At 40.4% G+C, this 20,283-nt stretch overlaps 1 protein-coding gene and 1 non-coding gene across 8 annotated transcripts in view; both read left to right on the top strand.

The window, feature by feature from the left end:
• LARGE1 (LARGE xylosyl- and glucuronyltransferase 1) overlaps nt 1–20,283 on the top strand; it is a 617,012-nt gene that overhangs the window by 401,490 nt on the left and 195,239 nt on the right. The window lies entirely within an intron of this gene.
• Nucleotides 11,584–11,774, top strand: LOC143643076 (U2 spliceosomal RNA). Its single transcript, XR_013156117.1, has one exon. It is a non-coding gene; the product is annotated as a U2 spliceosomal RNA (small nuclear RNA).

Below are 20,283 nucleotides of genomic sequence, written 5' to 3'. Positions count from 1 at the left end.
TTTGTTTCAGCAATGCAGCACTAGCCAAAAGGGCTGATAAATTCATTATATTCAAAAGCTTTTTCCTCACCTACCCAGTGCTGGGCACAAATGGGGCTATAAAACTCGTGATTGAATTCCAATTTCAGATTAAGTGGCTTACTGTCTAAGCAAAATCCCTTGTGATTGCTCCTTTCATAGGCAAAGTGCTAAAACTCAGGGGAAATGCAGCCAACCAACACTTTAATTAAAAGGAAGTTTTGAGAAGATTCTTTCATCTTCAGAATTTTCTCTCACCTTGAAATGAGCGTCCAGCCTTGTCTTTTAAATTATTGAGTCCTGGCTGCCTGGGACAGCTCAGTTAAGAATATGCATTAATCTTCTTAACTACCTTTATCAGAGGTTCTGTCTGGTCCTCCATGGATGCAGGTATAATAACCTCAGCCTCTTCCTATCTGCATGTAGCTATATATAAAAACATAGCTTCCTGGCCTTTCCTAATTAATAACTCTTGAGCTGCATTTTATGTATACTAGACTGCCCGTTATTCAGATAACAGCATTTTAGTGCCCTGAAGCTTCTAGAATGTCACTAAGCCTAGAAGTAGACAGAGAGCAACAGCACAGCAATTGCTTGTACTAGGTGCACTAGGATGTGTACCGGGATATACACATTAAGGTATATGCATGTGTGTATAGTGTATTTGATTTATTCATAGTAGTTATATTAACCCCAAACACTGACTTAACAAATACTAAACCATAGTTCCTAGGAAAAATACAAGGTCAGGTTCCTGTGAGCCTCCAGCCACAATTTCTTCATTTGATCAATACATGGCCTTGTATTATGTGTGTTTCTGTTTAAAGACACCTTAGTTAATATATGTAATGTTAATTCATTAACACTGAACTCATGACCACCACTGCTGTAACTCACTCCTTGAATGATGCTTACCTAACACATATTTTCTCCATAAAGTACATCACCTCCTCCGTGTACCTAGGAACACTAGACAGCACTTCTGCACTCTGCTTGGGGGCCGTTAAATCAGCAAAATCACCAAAAAAAGTACAGATGTTCGAAAAGTGTGGCACTAAATTTACTCTGAAAAATGACACTTATTTATTATATGAGTGCTAAAAGAAGAAGGCAGTGTCACCTTATTTGACCTCAGCTGGGAATATGCCTGTTAAGTGACTCAATTTTTTTTGCTACTCTGAGCTTGACTACACATGACTGTAAACATGGCATGAAGATTGATTTGGGGGTTACAAATAAATTTTAGAGAGTGGTGAATTCTCAAGTAGCAACTCCACAAATAATGATGATGTCTGGATGGATAGATGGATAGAAGGAAGTGTTGTATGTATATTACAATAGAAAACTCTGAGTACCCAGAAATTTATCTCCCCAGTGTGATCCCAGAGCCATTTAAGTGGTACATTTGGATTTCATGCCCAGTTTTGCCTGATGGAGGGACCGAGATTGGTTCTTTCCGTTTTCTTTAAGAGAATCTATAGGCAACTTAAAGAAAAGAAAAGAGAAACGTGGGAATAAGAGGGAAGAGTGCCCAGGGAACTGGCAACAGCAGTATTAAGTGGTGAACAGCAGGTTCCTCTGATGGAAAAGAAAGAGAGCAGAAGAAACTCATGAGATAGAACTTTGCAGCTCAGAGTTGGGGACAAAAAGCCACTGAAATTTTAGCAACATGGGCTTTGAAGACAAAGAGCAGCTCCACCACATTTGAGTATTGAGAGTGTTAGAGATGTCGTAGAGTGTCATCTATGTGTCATCTAAGCTACCTCTAAGTCAGCAGAATGCCTTCGAATTTCAACCCTCACTTTAAAGAGCAGATAAGCTATACCAGAGCCCCAGGTACCAAAGCCTCTACTGTTGGGTTTACTAGAGATGTCATGCTAAGGTTCCATCTTATTCTAGTCTGAGACTAAAATCAGATGCATTAAAACAATGCACTGCATAACAAGTGGTGTAATATAGTAGACATACAAGAATTGATTTAGATTAGTAATAATAGTTATAATAACCAATGCTTACTTTGTAGTTTCCTTGTTCTTGCTGCTAAACACTTACCATGTCTTATTGCATTTAAATGGTACATCATCCTTTGTTGTAGATGAATGAGGACATGAAGAAGTTATGTAGAAAGAAAAACAGATAATCTTTTTCAAATCTGGACAAAATGGCAGGGGTTCTCTTTTATACTTTATTATAGAAAAGCTGGACAAGATTCTTTGTGTACCTGGTATGTAGTTAGTATTCCATGAAAGTATGGCAAATGAATAAAGGAAGATGAGTAAGACAGAGTCCCTGTCCTTGAGGAAATTGAACCCAGTCAGGCTAATTGAGTACCTAAATACATACATATAGTGCTCTAGTTTGCTAGCTGCCAGAATGCAATGCACCAGAGATAGATTGGCTTTTAATAAAAGGGGATTTATTTCCTTAGTTCTTCAGAGGAAAAGCAGCTAACTTTCAGCTGAGGTTCTTTCTTCTGTGGGAAGGCACAGGGTGATCTCTGCTGGCCTCTCTCCAGGCCTCTGAGTTCCAACAACTTTCCCTGGGGTGATTCCTTTCTGCATCTCCAAAGGCCTGGGCTCTGTTCCCGAGTGCTGAGATGAGGTATGCTGAGCTGCCAGCCAATTAAATCAAACATCATTCATTGCAGCAGGCACGCCTCCTATCCAACTGCAGATGTAATGAGCAACAGATAAGGTTCATGTACCATTGGCTCATGTCCACAGCAACAGAACTAGTTGCCTTCACCTGGCCAAGTTGACAACTGAATCTAACTACCACATATATCATCAGACCATAACTAGATAAATCAAAGTTTTTACCTTGTATGGGGAGGACCCAGTAATGCAGCAAGTACTTATACCTGGCAAGGTCAGCTAAAACTCCAGAAAGAAAGTACCACTGAAGTCAGATCTCAAAGGAGGATGAAGAGGTTAGCACGTGTTCTGCACAGAATAAGACACACGAAGTTGCTGCATGGCCAGGTGCAGTAATCTTCTGCCCAGAGCAGAAAGGCCACCCACGTGAGCCCCATCCATGCTTTATTCTCCTTAGCACTTGTATTGTCTGAGCTACAAGGGTTTCTGGCTTTTTGTTGTCTCCCTCTGACACTAGGATTTAAATTCCCTAAGGGCAGCGCTTTTGTGTCTTTTGTTAATTGCTCTACTCCCAGTTCCTAGAACTGTGTCCAAGGGACACATGGTAAGTGTTCAATAAACATTGATTAAATCAATGAATGAATGAGTAAACAATGTTTTTAAGGATTTAAACAAAGAATTACAATATATGTCTAAATATAAGGAATCCACACACACGCACACACATGGTTTTGGTCACTGTAGCACTTACCGCCATTTGGCATCCAGTATATCTTAATATTTATTTGTTGTCTGTCTCCTCCTACTACAAAGTAAGCTTCAAGAAGCAAAGACTTTTGAAAGGCACCCTAGGGAATGGAGTACTTTGTGAAGGTTTTGAAGCATGGTGACATGATCACATCAGCATCCTACAAGGCACACTTGGTGTGGCTGGAAAGTGGTTGGCAGAGATGAAAGCAGGAGTAGGCAGAGAGGTTATACCTGGACTGAGGACTCTTTGCATCCCAGAATATTACAGAGCATTTCCCAAGGTCATGATGATTCATGCACGATTTATTTCAGGGAAATTATTTCTAAAGCACTGGGTTATCAGAATTAACATTGTCAGGACAAATAGTGGGGAATCATTTGGCTCTTAGGTGTGGATTCTGTATGTTTTTTTGTTTTTATTTTACCTTTGCTAATTAGTAAAAGATCTGAAAATGGAATACCTTTGTGTGGTGCTGAATTGTTAGTAACTATAGCTACTAAAGCTGCCCTATAAAACTGTCCAAATACCCCCAAAAGCACTTCGTCAAGACAGCACAAGAATGAAACAACCTCATCCTGTTAGTCCTGAACAATTATTGAAAACATGCCAGAGTTCACAAGCCTCCGGAGAATTGGCCATCGTGCCCTCATGTTGACTGTGCCTCTTATCTATCTCCCAGCTCTGCCCAATAGAACTTTCAGCACTGATCAGAATATTATATACACTGTTCTATATGCTAGCCACTAGCCACCTGTGGCCATTGAGCACTTGAAATGTGGCTAGTGAAACTGAGGATCAGAATTTTTAATTTAACTGAATTTTTTTTTTTTTTTTTTTTTTTTTTTTTTTTGCACGGGCAGACTCTGGCAATCAAACTCCGGTCTCTGGCATGGCAGGTGAGGACTCTGCCTGCTGAACCATCACAGCCCACCCAATTTAACAGAATTTTAATTAATTTAAATGTATGTAGCCACATGCAGCTAGTGGCCAGCTATATTGGGCAGAAGTTCTAGACATTTGGTGCCATCTGTCTAAAAGAGGCAAGTCCATTATGCATCTCAGGAGTGTTTGAGCCCAGAACTGTCCCAGTGCCCCCAGAAAACCTTTTTCCTAGGAAAGAGAAATGGCAGAATCCTTCACTTGTACCTTGCTCTAAGACTAATATGAGTAGCACGACTGAATTTGAAAAGATTCTCTTTGTAAAAGGGCTCTACACACTGCCTGGTCCATAGTAAATGCCCAATAAATTGTAGCATTCATTTAATCCTCACCGTAACTCTAAGGGGGCATATAATGTCTCCATTTTGCAGATATGAAAACTGAAAGTCACAGTCTTAAATCAAGTGCCTAAGGTAGTTTTGCAACCATCGAGTGCCAAACAGATACTCCTTACCCAAATCTGTCTGTGCTTTCCAGTACACTGGGCCAAGAAGCAGGCTTACTTTCCAGATTTCAGTGTATTTTATCCCTTCACTCTACTAAATGAAGTCATCTCTTGACATCAACAGTGCAGACACTGCCACCTTTGCAGTCTGTTCTCGAAACTCCCACGTTTGATACATGTACTGACCCTGTGAGGTAGATAGTCTCTTTCTCTTATTACCCAATTTGGCAGTGGCTGGAAGGAAAGGCCTTTAAAACGAAAGCACTCTCCAAAGGTCCTGACTTGAGTATTGCCTGAGCCAGAAAAGCAGCCAGAGAGAAGGGTGTATATTGGGGAGGGGACCGGGAGAGAACATGAAAGAGAAAAGAAGGACTTGAGGCTGCTGCAGAGAAACTCATTAGACTGATGTGAACAGAGTGAGAGGAATTGGTGATCTCTGTCCCCATCATGGAGAGGGGAACCAAGGAATTCAGCAGGCAGTGATCAGGAATAGAGGCGGATTTGTAATTCCTGGTTGAAAGTCTTCCCAGTGTGGCTCATTAATGTATCGAGTGGTTACCCATCTAAGGAATGGACCTATATAATCCCGATTCTAAGTAGGTTTTGTTATTAGTCTAATACAGTGTAGGCAATGTCGATTTTGTCTGCTGCACTGCCATCTGCAAAGACAATCAAGAAACACATACAACAAGCCTTCTTACTTTTGAGTTGCAAGTTCATAGAAATAGAGTTATCTTTGGGATGTAACTCACTATATCACCTTGGACTTCTAGACCCAGCTCTCTAATCTCTGTAATTCTGGGAAATTACTTTTCCTTTGTCTTACTGTCCTTTCTTCCTTTTCTCTTCCTTCCTTTCTCCCTCCCTCAGTTTGGTTTCCCTGTCCAAAGCAGTTTTCTGATGCTACCATTTGTGTGACATCCAGGTGGAAATTCCACAGTCAAACTGAGCCTCAGTCTGACAAGAGAGTGATTTTTTGAGAGCTGTTCATGTGTGGGGTTAATAGCTCTTCTACTCTGTCCCTTACAAATGACATCCTCAGCACACCTAGCCCATGGCTGAGAGGAGAAAAAGATATGCCACTAAGTCCACTGAGAAAGAACAAAGTGAGTCTCAAAATTTTTATGTTTTTGAAGTCTGTGTATTATAATTTACACTGGGGAAGGAAAAACGACAGGGGAGGCTTATATGCACTTTGCTTTGGCAATTTTTTGATTGGTGTATTTTAGAGCCGCAATTTTACCCTTTCAAATTGTATAAACCCTTTTTAGTCTCTTGCCCCTTCTCTGTTTAAGGAAATCCTGTTCACTCTTCAAAACTCAACTGAAATGTTACTACCTCTGTGAACCATTCTGCAGTTTCTATGCTTTCCCCTACCCCGTATGAATTAACCTCTTATTCTTCAATTCTCCACTTCACTTCATACCTGCTATTAACCTGGTCCTCATTTCTCTGTATTGTAGTTAATTGCATTTTTTCTTCTCAGTTTGACTGAGGTTCCGTTGAGGACAGAGACTCCTTCCCATCAAAAATTTTTTGCCTCCATTGCCTGTCTCAGCATTATTGATAGTAGACACTTGCTAATTATCTGTCAGATGGGTGAGCAGGTGCATGAATGAATAATTTTTTAGCATACATTTATTGTTCTCTAAAGTACTCCTCCTCCACCAAAAAAAAGGTGTTTGCTCCTGCAAGCTTACAGTGGTTTGAAGGACTGGAGAATAAACCCAGCCTGCAGTTGCTCACCTGAAGCAATATAAAAAGAAATATTTTTGTCTGCATTTCAGATCTAGCCTTTTGATAAAAGTCACAGAATTACAATAAGAGAGAGTTATGTAACCCAGTATACAGATTCAGTAGGTATCTGGATGTACTCTCCTAAATGAGTTGCAGAAGTTTCTGCTGCAGCTTTCTGAAGATTCAGCAACCCTCAAGCCGAGTTTAGGGTATAGGGCTGGAGAAAACCGTCTTCGTTTTCACTCGTTCCATTACAGGGATGAAGGAGGAAATGCCAAGAATAAATAACTAAACTACATTGGCACCAAGTTGCATCACTTCCATTGGATTGGTGGGATTGAACAGTTGCCTAAGGACTGTTTAAATAAGATAATGGGTCAATTATGTGAAAATTAACTTCCCTGCATTTTGATGCTCTTTCTGTCCCTCTCTCTGAAGCTGCATTTAATCTCATTGATAGATTTTCTCAGTTCTTCTGTCTCCCCCTGTCCTTTTGTTTAGTTCTGCTGACTTGTCACAGCATCTTGTGTGCACTCTGTGCTTGATTTTGATGCTGTTTGAGATTCTCAGGGTTGATTGGCCAATAGATAAAATTAATAAGATAATCTAAATGAAGGCACTTTGTAAATTGTCAAGTACTGTGCCAGTTGAAGGAGGTAAGCGATAGTGACAGTAGTTAGTCATGTACCCTGTTTCTTTGTCTTTGTAAAACCCGGAAACTCAATGTTATTTTCTCTGTAGTCCTTATAATATGACTTATAATACAGTAGTCCTTATAATATGAAACAAAGAGATGGAAGAACCCATGGGCATCATGTATATCCACTCGTTTATATAAATGAAAAACTGAAGCTCCGAGTAGACAAGCCACTTGTACGATACCAACCAGAAAATCTGCAGCATAGTTAACACTGGTGGCCAGGTGTGTCATGATCTCTTTACTGTACAGCCCCTCTTTTTTCTTTCACTTGCTGGAAACTGCCTAGGAGCAAACCTGCAAAGGCCATTGTCTGGGGGGCTAGCCCTGCCTTCTAACCATCCTCTATCATTGGAAAAGAGGAACCTTTGTTCTTGATATAATTAGGACTTGCTCCTCCAGTGTTCCTTTAGCCTGGGACACTGGGATATAACAACAAACAAAACAGATAGCAATCCCTGTCTGCGTGAACATCTATGCTCCTTGGGGGAGCTAGATAGGAAACACATAAACAAATAAATATAAGGGTGTTAGATTGTGACAGATACCTTGGAGGAAAATAAAGCCCAGAAGAGAGGCATTGAGAGTCCCCAGGGTGCTGTGCCAGGAGGGAGGAATTAGTGTATTAAATGAAAGAATGGGTTTAGGGGTCAGGTGGGCCTCAATGATAATGTGACATTTGAGCTGATGTTTAAATTGGGGTGGTGGTCTCACACAAGGTACCAAGTGAAAGTAACACCTGAATGGAAATCATGGGCAATTTTTTTTTTTAAAGAGCAATTCAATAGAGAAAGCCATGGACTAGTCACTAACATGTTACCAGTGTTAATGATCTCTAGTTAGTGGGATTGCAATTATTTTTATTTTGCATATTTGTATTTTCTGAATTTCCTACAAGGAACATGTTTTACTTTGGTAACAGAGGAAAAATATTGAAATTATTAATTTTATGGTGGAGAAAAACAAAGAAGACATTGATTACTTCAGGTGGGGTCTTTTTGGTGTAGTGAAGTGACCACAAGCCAAATTGAAGGGGATTAGTTATAGAATAACTAATAGTTATAGTTATAGAAACATAGTTATAGAAACTAAAGGAATTTGGAGGAGGTAAAGTAAAAACAACCATTGTGGTTGGCTCTTAATTTCAAGTCAGCAAGAGACTAATCCCTGTCCCCTCACCTGTTTTGGAGACCCCTCCATCATGGAGGAGAAGACTATATGGGTGTTCTCCAATTTGAAGCTCTGCTCTCAGGAAGGGGTCACACCACCCCAAAACCTTCCTACATGCCCTTGCTTCCTCCTGACATTGGGAGACTCTCCATCCCTTTAACATTGTTCTCAGCCATTAAAATAAAGAGACTCAGAGAAGATGAGAAAAGAGAAATCTGTCATCCTTTAACATTTGTTTTCCAGAAACATTATTCTCTTTCCAGGTATGGTTCACAATAAGATTTATTGTGTGAGTTCTGTTGCGGCATTTAAATCATGATGACGTGTTTAAAGAGGAAGATTCTCATATAACCATTAAGTTGAAACTCCTTAAGGTTAGCAATGATGGTTCTTTTTCCTGTCACCCACAAAACCTAGCCCAATAAATATCTACTGATTTTATTAGAAAACAGTATATGATAAAGTGGGAGGAACATTAGAAATGTAACTAAGAAGTTTTTTAAACATGGGGAACATAAAAATCTCCCCAAGATAGCCCTCATCCTAATTTCTTTGTGTATTTGATTAGAGGCATTGAAAGGTGTTATGTTTACAGCCCAGGTAGATGAATGTATAAGGAGTGACACGGTTCACTTCTTCCCACTATTTACATGCCACTATTTCCTCAAACAGGCGCAAGAATGACCAGCATACCTTAATATTCACCTTGACCAGAAAGAGAATTTCCAGCCATCTTGGTCATGGGTTTTTCTATGAAAAACCATCACAGATAACTGCCCACCACCTGCCCAGCTGTGGTGGGCAGAATAATGGCAGAATAATGGCTTGCACAGAATAATAGGATTTTCTCCCCATGTATGTGACCCTTTAAGACCTCCAACCCTTTGTTGTATCATTCTCTGTTGCTGAAGATAATTCTAAAAGCCAGTGGCCCACTCTCCTGCCTCCATCAGTTTAACAGGGTGGAGATAATTTAATCGTCCTTTAATGAGGAAGGATCTTCAGTGCCTTGTGGTTATAATTAAGAGCATCAGTGATCATTATAAACATCCATTCTCTTGGCACAGTCCCCTCCTCTTTAGTTCCCGTTGGCTACTCCTCTGTCCCCACTCCCACCTATGTCCTTTCTTTAACTGCCTACAGCTTCTGTCTCACAATTTCCACCCTACCTATTCACTTCTCCCTTTCTTTTACCTTGTATCCTTCCCTCCCCAAATGATTCACCACAGTTCTCTCCCTCCTCTGTACCTGGGAACCCAGAGACCAGTTTTGCATGTTCTCCACCAGTGTCAACATATCCCCTAGCTTTGCTGGATGCCTGGCTGTGAGGGAGAGCATTTCCATTAATAAAATAAAACCTTGCTTCTACAGGGTGAGCTCTGGATATAAAAACTCTTTCTATTCTAAGGAGGAGGAGCTGGAACAGGAGCCATATTTTGGGTCCTCTGAATTTGACCTGTCTTTATTCTCACTGCAGCCAACTTGCTGCCTTCCGAAATGATACCATTTAACCCATAAGGTTCTGGCCCAAATAGGGCAACATTGTGACCAGCCAAGACTTTCAAAATGATTGAAATTTTACAATTAGAAAGGAGGGTTAAAAAAATATTAATAAATAGGATACAAGAAGCATAACAACAATCTGAAGAAGATAAATGATGGAAGTTCCTGGTGCTGTAGTGGTTGATTTGCTCCAAGGCCTTACAACTCCTTTCCAATCCCACACACAAGCCCTGCTTTCCCAGTTTCCCAGCACCCCGTAGAGGGGCCACTACACCTACTCCCACCCACCTGGGAGCTGCCCCAGTTCTCAACCTCTTGGCACAGTCCTCATTTGGACAGTGGAACCAGCTCTTTCTATACCCCCAAAAAGAAACAAGGGTCCCTTCGCTCCACTTTCTTTTCTGAATGAACAGCATTTCTCCTGGAGACTGGCCCGTTAAAGAACATCCCCCTAGAGGTGAGACCCTCCTTCAGCATCCAGGATATGGCTTTACAGATCCAGAAACTGAGTCCTTTGAGAATCAGTATTGTACTGCTCACCCTTGAGCCCCCAGCACCTGGAGAGGGCCCAGCACATGGTTGAGTCTCAGTAAATAAATGAGAAATGGGTGAATAAAAAAAGGAAGAAGGAAAGAGAAGGAGAAAGGCAAGAATAATACCACCTGATTCATCAATGTCCTAACCTTCAAGGACCCATTGTAAGAGTTACGGAGTCACTCAGGGGTCATGCAAGGTCATCACGTTTCCATCACTGTTGGTGTCAGGCCAAATAATTCCACCTCATTCTTGATGCGAATTAGTAATAAAATTCTTAAAACATTTAGCTGTTTGGGAAGTGCTTTCAGATGAATTCAGGAGCTAGTTGGTAGAGAAGAATATTATTATTATTAATGTTTGACAGCTGAGAAAAGTGAGAATCAAAGAAGTTGACCTAGTTGGCTAGTAGGTAGCAGTAGAGAAACTTAAATGTTAGGTTTCTTAACTGCAAAAATCCTTCACTCTATCTATGACCCCCATGTCACGTTTTATTGCACTAAATGAGATTGCCGCTGCCTGGCTTTGCTGAGAACTGTTAAGCTCTTTCAGGACCAACTTCTAAATTAACTGCTAGCTTCTGCCTAGGTTAGTGACTGCTCTAAGGGCAGGGTTTTGAAGAAATTTTGAAGAAAATTTCTCAGGTCAGCCGGTAGATAAATCAGTGATATCCCTGGAATGAATGACTTTGCCGTATTCTAGGTATTGCTTTGTTAGTTACTATTTGACAAGTAAGGAGACAAGGGAAACTGCAAGTGAAAATTTGGGAGGGGGAGGGTAGAGGGGAAACAAATACCATTTAAAGAATTATTGAAACAAACTTCTGTATGGAAAGTGTACCTCACAGATGAAAAATTATAGACCAGTATTTCAATAGGTAAAATGCTCCTACAAATGAGTAAGAAGAAAATAAAGAATGGTCAGAACACATGGATGTGGTCTTCAGTGATGAAGAAACACAAATAGGCTCAATTAACGCATGAAAGAAATTCTACATCACAAGTAATCATAAAATGAAAATCAAAACAGAAATGAAACACTGACAGTGCTTTTTTAAAAAAGCACTCCACAAATCATAGTGAATGTGAGGAAAATGTACATACTTGTCCTTGCTGGAGTAAGTGTAGATCATAAAAACATTTTTTCAGGACAATTTGACAAAATGTATCTAAAGTTTAAGAATATATATATTTTTATCACTTCTCGGCCTTTTGGCTAATATCAAGTGTAGTATCTGTTCTTATCAGTTTAATATCTGATACGTCCTCTATCCGAGGACAATATATTAAATGGATTTTTGGAATTAGGAGATGGAATAGGAGCTTGGTCCATACACTCCACGCATCGACCTGGTTTTGCAGTATCCCCAGGAACGGTGCACCCCACCTCAGGGGGAATTTAAAAGAAAAAAAAAAAGAATATACATATTTTGGAATATCAATATCATTCTAGGAAATTATAAGAGATGAGAATAAGAAGATCTTGCATTATTTATAATAAGGAAATTTTGAAAACAAGCCCAACCATCAAAAACCTTGTTTAAATTTGTTATATCCAAACCATAGAATAACATGGAACTAGTAAATAAAATGAGGACCATTGATATGAGAACATGTTGACTATTTATTTAAACTTAAGCTAAAAAAAGTAGGTCACATAATAATAATAGCATTATTTTACTTGTGACAAAATGTATATCAATATATCTAAACATGGGATAAAAGTCTTAGTATTGTATTCTAAAAATACTTCTACATGATGACAAGTAATTTTTATTTTTTGTGTATTTGCATATTTCATGCAAAGAACACTTTCTCGTTTCCTCATCAGAAATGAAGATAAAATACACCCAAAATTACTGGAAACACTAGCTTTTATTTACTAAAATTCCACTTACATGCAGCCTCTGGAGAACTTGTCTGTTGCTTAAAGCAAGGCCCAGCTCTCCACAGCTGGAGGAAGACTGCTTTCTAGAAAATGCTCCCTGGGTCGGCAGGAACCGCTGCAGAGTCCCTGCAGAAACCCTGCGGGTGGGGAGCCAGAGAAATGAGCAGGAGATTTATACCCACTTGACTTCTTGTTCTTATCCTTTTTGATTAAAAAATACATCAAGACACGAGACGGATGGGAAAACCCATAAAAATTGTTTTACTGCATCATAAACGGCTTCCATCTCTGACATTAGAATCATGAAGGGATTAACTGACACCGCCACTCGCTGCCTGTCTAGCAGAGCATGCCCTGGCTGGCATAGTCCAGCCGGTCACGGTCTGGGTGAAGCCCTGAGCGTGACTTCTTCTCTTTGGTAATCACCCGACTTTGTTCAGTTTGGGCTGCCTTTTAGGTCCTTGTGACACCTGGAAGGTGGAAACAGTGTCTTATTATATTCCCTGAACTTTATATATTGCATGGCCCATAAGAGGCATTCATTTTTTTTAGCACCCCCCACACCACTGATTTTGATTTACATGAATATTAAAATGTCCTAATAATTTTGGTGAACAAACAAACCTGAATATAATCTGAGTAATTTGATTTGTCAGTGAGTAGTAATTGTTTATAGGCAGTTTTTCAAATGGTAGTTTTCCTTAGCTTATTCAGTCATTCACATGTCCATTCAATAAATGGTTTCTGTTGTATAGTCCCATATCACATGGTAGTGGCTAACAAAGGACAAAGGTACAGTTTTTATGGAGTTTACATTCCAGTGGAATTGAGATTAGCTCCTTTCTTCTTTCCTTCCCCCCTTCTTCCTTCCTTTCATCCATTCATCTACCCATCCATCTATCTTTTCCTTCCATCTATTTATTGAGTGCTCATCAGTTGCCAAACTCTGTACCAGGCATTGAATGATACCAGTAAAGAAGATCCTGTTCCTATCCTGAAAAAGTGCAGGGTCTAGTGGAGAAATGAGACAGTGTCAGGACTCTCTGGTAAGTGCTGTGTGTAGCATAACCCAGAGCCTAGGGGAGACACATGGGAGGGGCCCCCTCTCCTGCAGAGCACCTGTTTTCTGGCCACAAGAGAACCTCCCACTTTATCTAGTTTCTACTTTAACAGCTTACCTGTTCATCAGGAGAATTGGCCTCAAAAATCAGGCATAAAGAAAGTGAAAGAGATACCACCTTACTACCAGGAAAACACATGCAAACAGTAAAGTTCCCTGAGGGAATGGCTGTTGTACTGGTAAAATCCTTGACTTCAGACACATAGGGAGTCACCTGCTCTGTTCTGGGATTAAATGGTAGACTTAAGTCCCACAATACCCAGCGTCTAGATTCTTAGAAACAGATTGTCCCATGGAGAAGATAACTAGCAATACTCTTTAACACCTCTAAGTGCCAAGTCAGTTATTTGGAATGTTTTGATTACAGGAGTTCATTGAAATCAGTTGGGAGAGAAATTAGCTTTTACTGACCCACCTGTTAGATTCCTTCCAGGCATCAAGGTAGATGCTTCCATGTGCTATCTCATTTAATTTACACAGAAATCCTGTGCCAAACAGTTGATTATGTTTTCACAGATGAGAAATTGTGGCTCAGAGAGGTTAATTGGCTTGGTCAAGGTCACAGGTAGCAAGCTCCAAAACCAAGTTCCCAAATAGAACTGTTTGACCTCTTCATTCTGCAATCAGGAAAGCAGCATGGAGGAGGGTTTACCCTTGGCATTTTGTTTGAAGTTTTCTCATGGCTCATGGCAATTATTACATCCAGTGCTGTGTAATGCAGCACTGTGTGCCAAACCATTTTGTAGGATATGAGATGTTAATAGGTATCCTAGCCAAAAACGGGTTCCATGGATCCTTTTAATGCCTTCCCTATCCTCCTATGGATTCTGAAGTTCAAAGAAGAAAATCCAGTAGGCATAGAAGAACACAGTGCCTCAGAGTGCTAGTGTCCCGTGGAAGACAGTGAGGAAGGCATTTTCATTCAACATGCGTTTCATGAACCTCTGCTTTGTGAATGGCACCTGTGGTCCATGTTCTTGCCTGCCACTGGAATGTGAGCACCTCAGGGCAGAGATTGTGCCTTATTCTTCTCTCTGTCACCAGTGCCCATTGAACTTCTCATACATAAGCTTCATCAGTGTCTGGGTGGGTGAGCATAGTGAATCTCGGTTTTGACCCTGGATAAGGTAGGGGAAATAACCATTGTGGTGGTTTGGATCTGTAGGTACCCCAGAAAAACATGTTCTTAAACTGAATCCATTCCTGTGGATGTGAACCATTGTAAGTAGGACTTATTGATGAGGTTATTTCAGTTAAGGTGTGGTCCACCTCATTTAGGACGGGTCTTAATACTATTACTGAAGTTCTTTATAAGAGAATAAGATGCTGACAGAGAGACCACAGAGGGAGCAGCCAGAATCTGAACGTCAGTGGAACCCAGAAGGAAAAGGCCAGTAGAGGCCGCCATGTGCAAGAGCCATCCAGGACCAAGGATCACCAGCAACCAATCCCAGAATGCCAGTCTTCAGGGAGAAAGCATCATCTTGATGATGCCATGATTTAGACTTTTTCCTAACCTCAAAACTAACCTTGAACCATTAAGTTTCTGGTGTTTAAGCCAGCCTATTGCATGGTATTTCCTTGAGCAGGTTATAGGGGAAAGAAAGAATATATAAGGTCTCTGACATAGGGAGATGATGCGTATTTGAGAAATGCAAAAAGAGGTTTGGTTGAGGCAGAAGATGAGTGTCATTGATTTACTACTATTAGTGATCTTTTTGTTGAGCATTTGGAAATGTTTACTTCAATGAAAGGTACTTTACAGGACATGGAAAGATGAATAGTGGTCAGAGACCCTAATTCTCCATTTATTTCCTGTTAATTGCAATGTTTAGGACTATCTAGGTCATAGCTATACTGTTTCTTGCCCGTTGCTTGAAGGTGGAATTATTCCGTTGAGTCCCAGGGCTGGAGGAGCTCACTGAGTTTTTGTGGTGGTGGTCTGTGCTCATAGTTAAGGGGAGTTGCATTTAATCATGGTCAAGCATCTGTGGGGTGGGAACTGTACTGAACCATTTTACTATTTTTCCTGGACAATGAGGACAATATCCCAGGAGAACAAAATCTTCCTTTTATCTTATTAAGCATACTGATAGAGAAAATTTTCCCTAAACTTTTGTTGACCACAAAAGACAAAAATGTATGATTTCTAAAACAAAGAGGAACTTTTGACAAATAACCTTTAGACAACATAATTATCAAATAGAAACTTTCAAAAAAAAAAGCTCTTTAGACATGCAAAATTTCCCTTTCCTTACAACTGACAGGCAAGCTCTTTCTTGGAAAGAACCCATTGGCTTTGCTTTACTTTTGCTTAAGTCCATTAACTACAGTCTGTCATTCTCCACCTGATTCCTGTAAGAAGGAAGAACCTACACAGGCAAACATCAGGGTGTTTCACACCCCAGGTGAGGCTGTTTCTGAGAATATTCCTTGCAGAGTTCCCTTGGCACCATTGGCACGTTGAAAACTGTCAGTCACAGCCCAGTTCTTAGCTCTCCATTTTCATCTCTTTGAAACCTTTTCCAGGAAAGTTATTTCCGCATGTCCTAAGGACAGAGAAATTGTGATAGGCTCATAAAGCAGCTCTTACAAGAAATTGTTTCTTTGTATTCTGGGAAGCCCCTAGCCTCCCCACTGCCCTAGCTTCAAACCAATATTATAGATAGAATGAGTGAGGAACAGCTGTTGTGTCTCAGGAGGCGGGCAGACTAGCACATCATAATGCATTTCCAAGTAATGTTTCTAAAGCCTAATGTTATTGTTGATGAAGAAAATCCTGTCTATACCCTCTGCTCATGCTAGGTAGGCCCAGTTATTTCCTGAGATTGTAGATAGGGAACAGAATAGAAATGAAATGTTACCTTTTAAAAAGGACAGCATACTCTTATCATATCTACCCAAACTGTGAGCTCTGGATACTATATGGGCAGCAAAAATGTGGTTGAAAATAAAGGATAATGTATAATATGTTAATTGTATCTCAGTAAAGCTGTTATAAAAATAATGTTCTATAGGAGCAGTGTGACGGTGGCTCAGCAGGAAGAATTCTCACCTTCCATGCCAGAGACCCAGGTTCAATTCCCAGTACCTGCCCATGCAAAGTTAAATATATATATATATATAGTGTTCTGTATGTGCCAGGAACTGGGATAAATATTTTCTCTGCATTATCTTCCTCAATTTGTCTTCATAACAGTCTCTGTAATAGTAAACACTATTCTTAACCTCCTTACATTACAAATATGGGTGAAGAATCAGAGGTATTATGCAGCTTGGACTGGTAAGATCAGCAAATAGGAGTAGTGAAATGGGGATTCAAATCCTGGTAGTCCCATAAGAACCCACTTTCTTACTGGATTAAGCAAGGTTTCAGAAAAACATCTGAACTCGCTGTGTTGAACCACATATCCCTGATCCAGTGAATTGATTTTCTCTAGGGACACCAAAGACTGTTCCCAGTCCCCAGATTCAGTTCTTCTGCCCCAACCTGGACACACCGGTTGTGTATCCACACAGGTGGATGGGAGGGTAGTGAGGAATGCAAATGGACGTGAAACAACGGTAGGCCTCAATACGTCCTGTTGGTACTTTCAGAAGCAGATAGTTCCTAGCTTCTTAGTTCCATTCAACCTTCTTTTTCATCCAGTTCTCCCTTGAACAAAGCTGCTTCAAAATTGCAGATGAGCAGCTGTGTTTTGAGTACAGAAGCTTTAGCGTCTTGCTGACAACTGAATTTTCTCTAGGGACATCAGCTAACCCACAGTGTCTGCTCTTTTTCTGCGCTCCTTATTTTCCTGAAGGCTTCAGTTGGTTTCCTTTTGTGACCACAATTTAATCAGAGAACTGTTTTCCAGTTACTCATTATCTCAAAGCAGATGTTCAAGGTGAGATTCAGGATCACTTATCATACATAGAGAGGGGTATTTTTCTTTCCTACACTGCTGAAAGCAATACCACAAAATGGTTTGGCTTAAGCAATGAGAGTTTATTAGCTGACAATCTTGAGGCCAGGAAAATGTCCAAAACAAGGCATCGTAAAGGCAATGCTTTATTCCTGAATACTGGCTGCTGCTGATTCTCCCCTCCTGTCTTATGGCAAGGCACATGACAACATCTGCTGGTGTCTCCCTTTTCTTCCATGTTTTGTTGCTTACAGCTTCTTCTATGGCTTTCTCTCTCTCTGTATTCATTCCGTTTATAACAGACTTTAGTAAGAAGATTAAGACCTTTCTTAAATGAGGTAGGTCACACTTTAACTAAAGTAGCCTCATCAGAAGGTCCTACTTACAATAGGTCCACACCTACAAGAACGGATTAAACTTAAGAACACGTCTTTCTGAGGTATATGCAGGTTCAAACTACCACTCTCCATCCTTTGGACACCCAAAGACGTGTTCTTTACATTTGCAAATGCGTTCATTCCATCACAGTATCCCAAAAACCTTAAATCATTTCAGTAACAATATTAAGTACAGAGTCTCATCAAAATTAGTTATAGGTATGGTCTGTCCTGGCACAAATTTCCCTTCTGTGGACCTGTAAAACCTAAAGAACAAGTTGCTGCTTCCAATAAAGAAAGGAGGGACAGGTATAGGATAAACATTCCCATTCCCATAGGAAGAAATTGGATGGAAAACTGTGATTACGAGTCCCAAACAATTCTGAAACCCTCCAGGGCATACTCCATTAGATTTCAAGATCTGAACGTCATCTATGGAAAGATGTTGTGTTCTCTGGGCCTGATGGAGCTGCAGCTTCACCCATTCCAAGTGCTTACCAAGCAGCCATGCTCTCCCCAAACACAGGGTGAAGGCACCAGTCTCTTCAAGCATCTGGGTGATGACCAGAATCTCCACAATCTCTGGGGCACAGATTCCACCCTCTGAGAAAACTGGGATGGCAGCCAGACTCTCTCCAACCCTCAGAGCAACTGAGAAAACTAGGGTGGTAGCATTCTTCTTGAATAACAGGGTGCAAGGCCACCCTGTCCAATGGCCAGGGCGTATGCACCTTTTCCACAAACATGGGTGGGATCAGTCTCTAGGCCCAAGAAGATGTTTTCAGTCCACACCTCAGCTTCCATGGATCTACCCTTGAAGTGATTTTTCCTTCAGTCTGTCACTTTTAGTCCAGGCTGGCAGTGGTTCTGTTCATACAGATGTTGTAAAAAAAAGAACTTGTTGGTACTACACAGGTGTCCAGATCATCAGACAGTAGGACTTTCCACAGATCCTTCCTGGATAACTGCATTTCCTGACTTGTACTGAAGGAACTGACTGGGTCCATTTTAAGCTAAACCCTCACATACGACACAGTCCTCTAGGGATTCATTTTCGAGAAGCTCAGAAGTTTCCAAACTATCAATTTCTGATTTCTTTGTGGCCAGGAATTCAGATTTCAGCTTATCCCTTTCTTTTCTTTCAAGCGACTCACAATTCTTCTGGCATCAAGAGATTTGGAATTACCCAATTCCAAAGCTACTTCCACATTTTTGGTATTTGCAATGGCAGCACCCCACTCTCCTGGAACTGAAATCTGTTTTAGTTTCCTAGGCTGTTTATAGCAATACCATGGAATGGTTCAGCTTAAGCAATGAGAATTTATTAGTTGATAGTTTTGAGGCTGCAAAAATGTCCAAATCAAGGTGCTTCTTTCTTCCCAAAGACTGGCTGCCAGCAATCCTTGACTCCTTTGCCATATGGCAAGGCACATAGAGGCATCTACATTCTCTCGTCTCCTCAGGGTGTCGTTGCTTTCAGCGTCTAGCTTCCCTGGCTTTCTCTCTCTCTTTATCCATTCATTTACAAAGGACTCCAGTAAGAGGATTAAGACATATCCTGAATGATGCTCATCACACCTTAACTGAAGTAGCCTCTTGAGAAGGTCTTACTTACAATGGGTCCACACCTGCATGAATGGATTAAATTTAAGAGTACTTTCTGGAGTACATAAAGCTTCAAACCACCACAAGGGGGTTTGTTTCCTGGTTGAGCTAGGTCTCAAAATTATATATGTGCATGTGGAGGGCAGGTAGTATCAATATGCAAAGCCTTCCAAGTGTAAGGCAGTAGGTACAAAGCATCTTGGATTGTAACCAAGCATGACACTGTCTAGTTATATTGCCTTTTAAAAGACAGGTTAAATACAATGGCCAAAAACATGTCTGAGATTCTTTGAGCAAGAGAGATTATTCAGATGTAGTGACCTTAAAGTTCCCTTGAAAGTTGGTTATTCCTTTGTAGAAACCAAGTCAGCCTACTTTCCCCTCCAAAGATGTATTGGGGAACTACTTTGCAGAAAAAATTATAAGAATATGAGATATCTTCAAACAGTGAAATGGCAGGAAGGTATGCCTTCATATCAACCACAGTTTTCTGCAAAGGAGCATGAATATGGAATGGAACTAATTTTTGCAACTCTTAAAAAATAACCTCATCTCTATTTTTATGCCATTCTCCTCTATTCAGTAAATATTGTGTCCACTTGGCACCATCTTTAAATGGGGCGTATAAAAAAAATGCATAGTATAATTTAGAAAGTACAATGTATTTCAGTATGTTAATGTTCATTAGGAAGACAAATTCATCCATGTTTGCCTGGATCTTTACTGATGTTAGTATTAAAATTCCCATGTCCAGGAAACCCCTCAGTCCCAGACAAGCCAGGACAATTGGTCACCCCAATGCTCAGGCATGACCATTCAAGAAAACATGATGAAGTATCATGTGATGGCATCAATAAGTAAAATTCCTGTGAATGTTACAACCACACATGTAAGTGGATACGTGTATTTTGTATTGGAGAGTCAGATACTCCAAGCAGCACCGACACTGGTATCTCTTTTTTTACAAATGGTGAACAACTTTTGGAAAATCCCCAAATAAA

This window comes from Tamandua tetradactyla, chromosome 7, assembly GCF_023851605.1.
Source record: "Tamandua tetradactyla isolate mTamTet1 chromosome 7, mTamTet1.pri, whole genome shotgun sequence".
Taxonomy (NCBI): Eukaryota; Metazoa; Chordata; class Mammalia; order Pilosa; family Myrmecophagidae; genus Tamandua; species Tamandua tetradactyla.
This window is presented reverse-complemented; position numbering and strand designations above follow the sequence as displayed.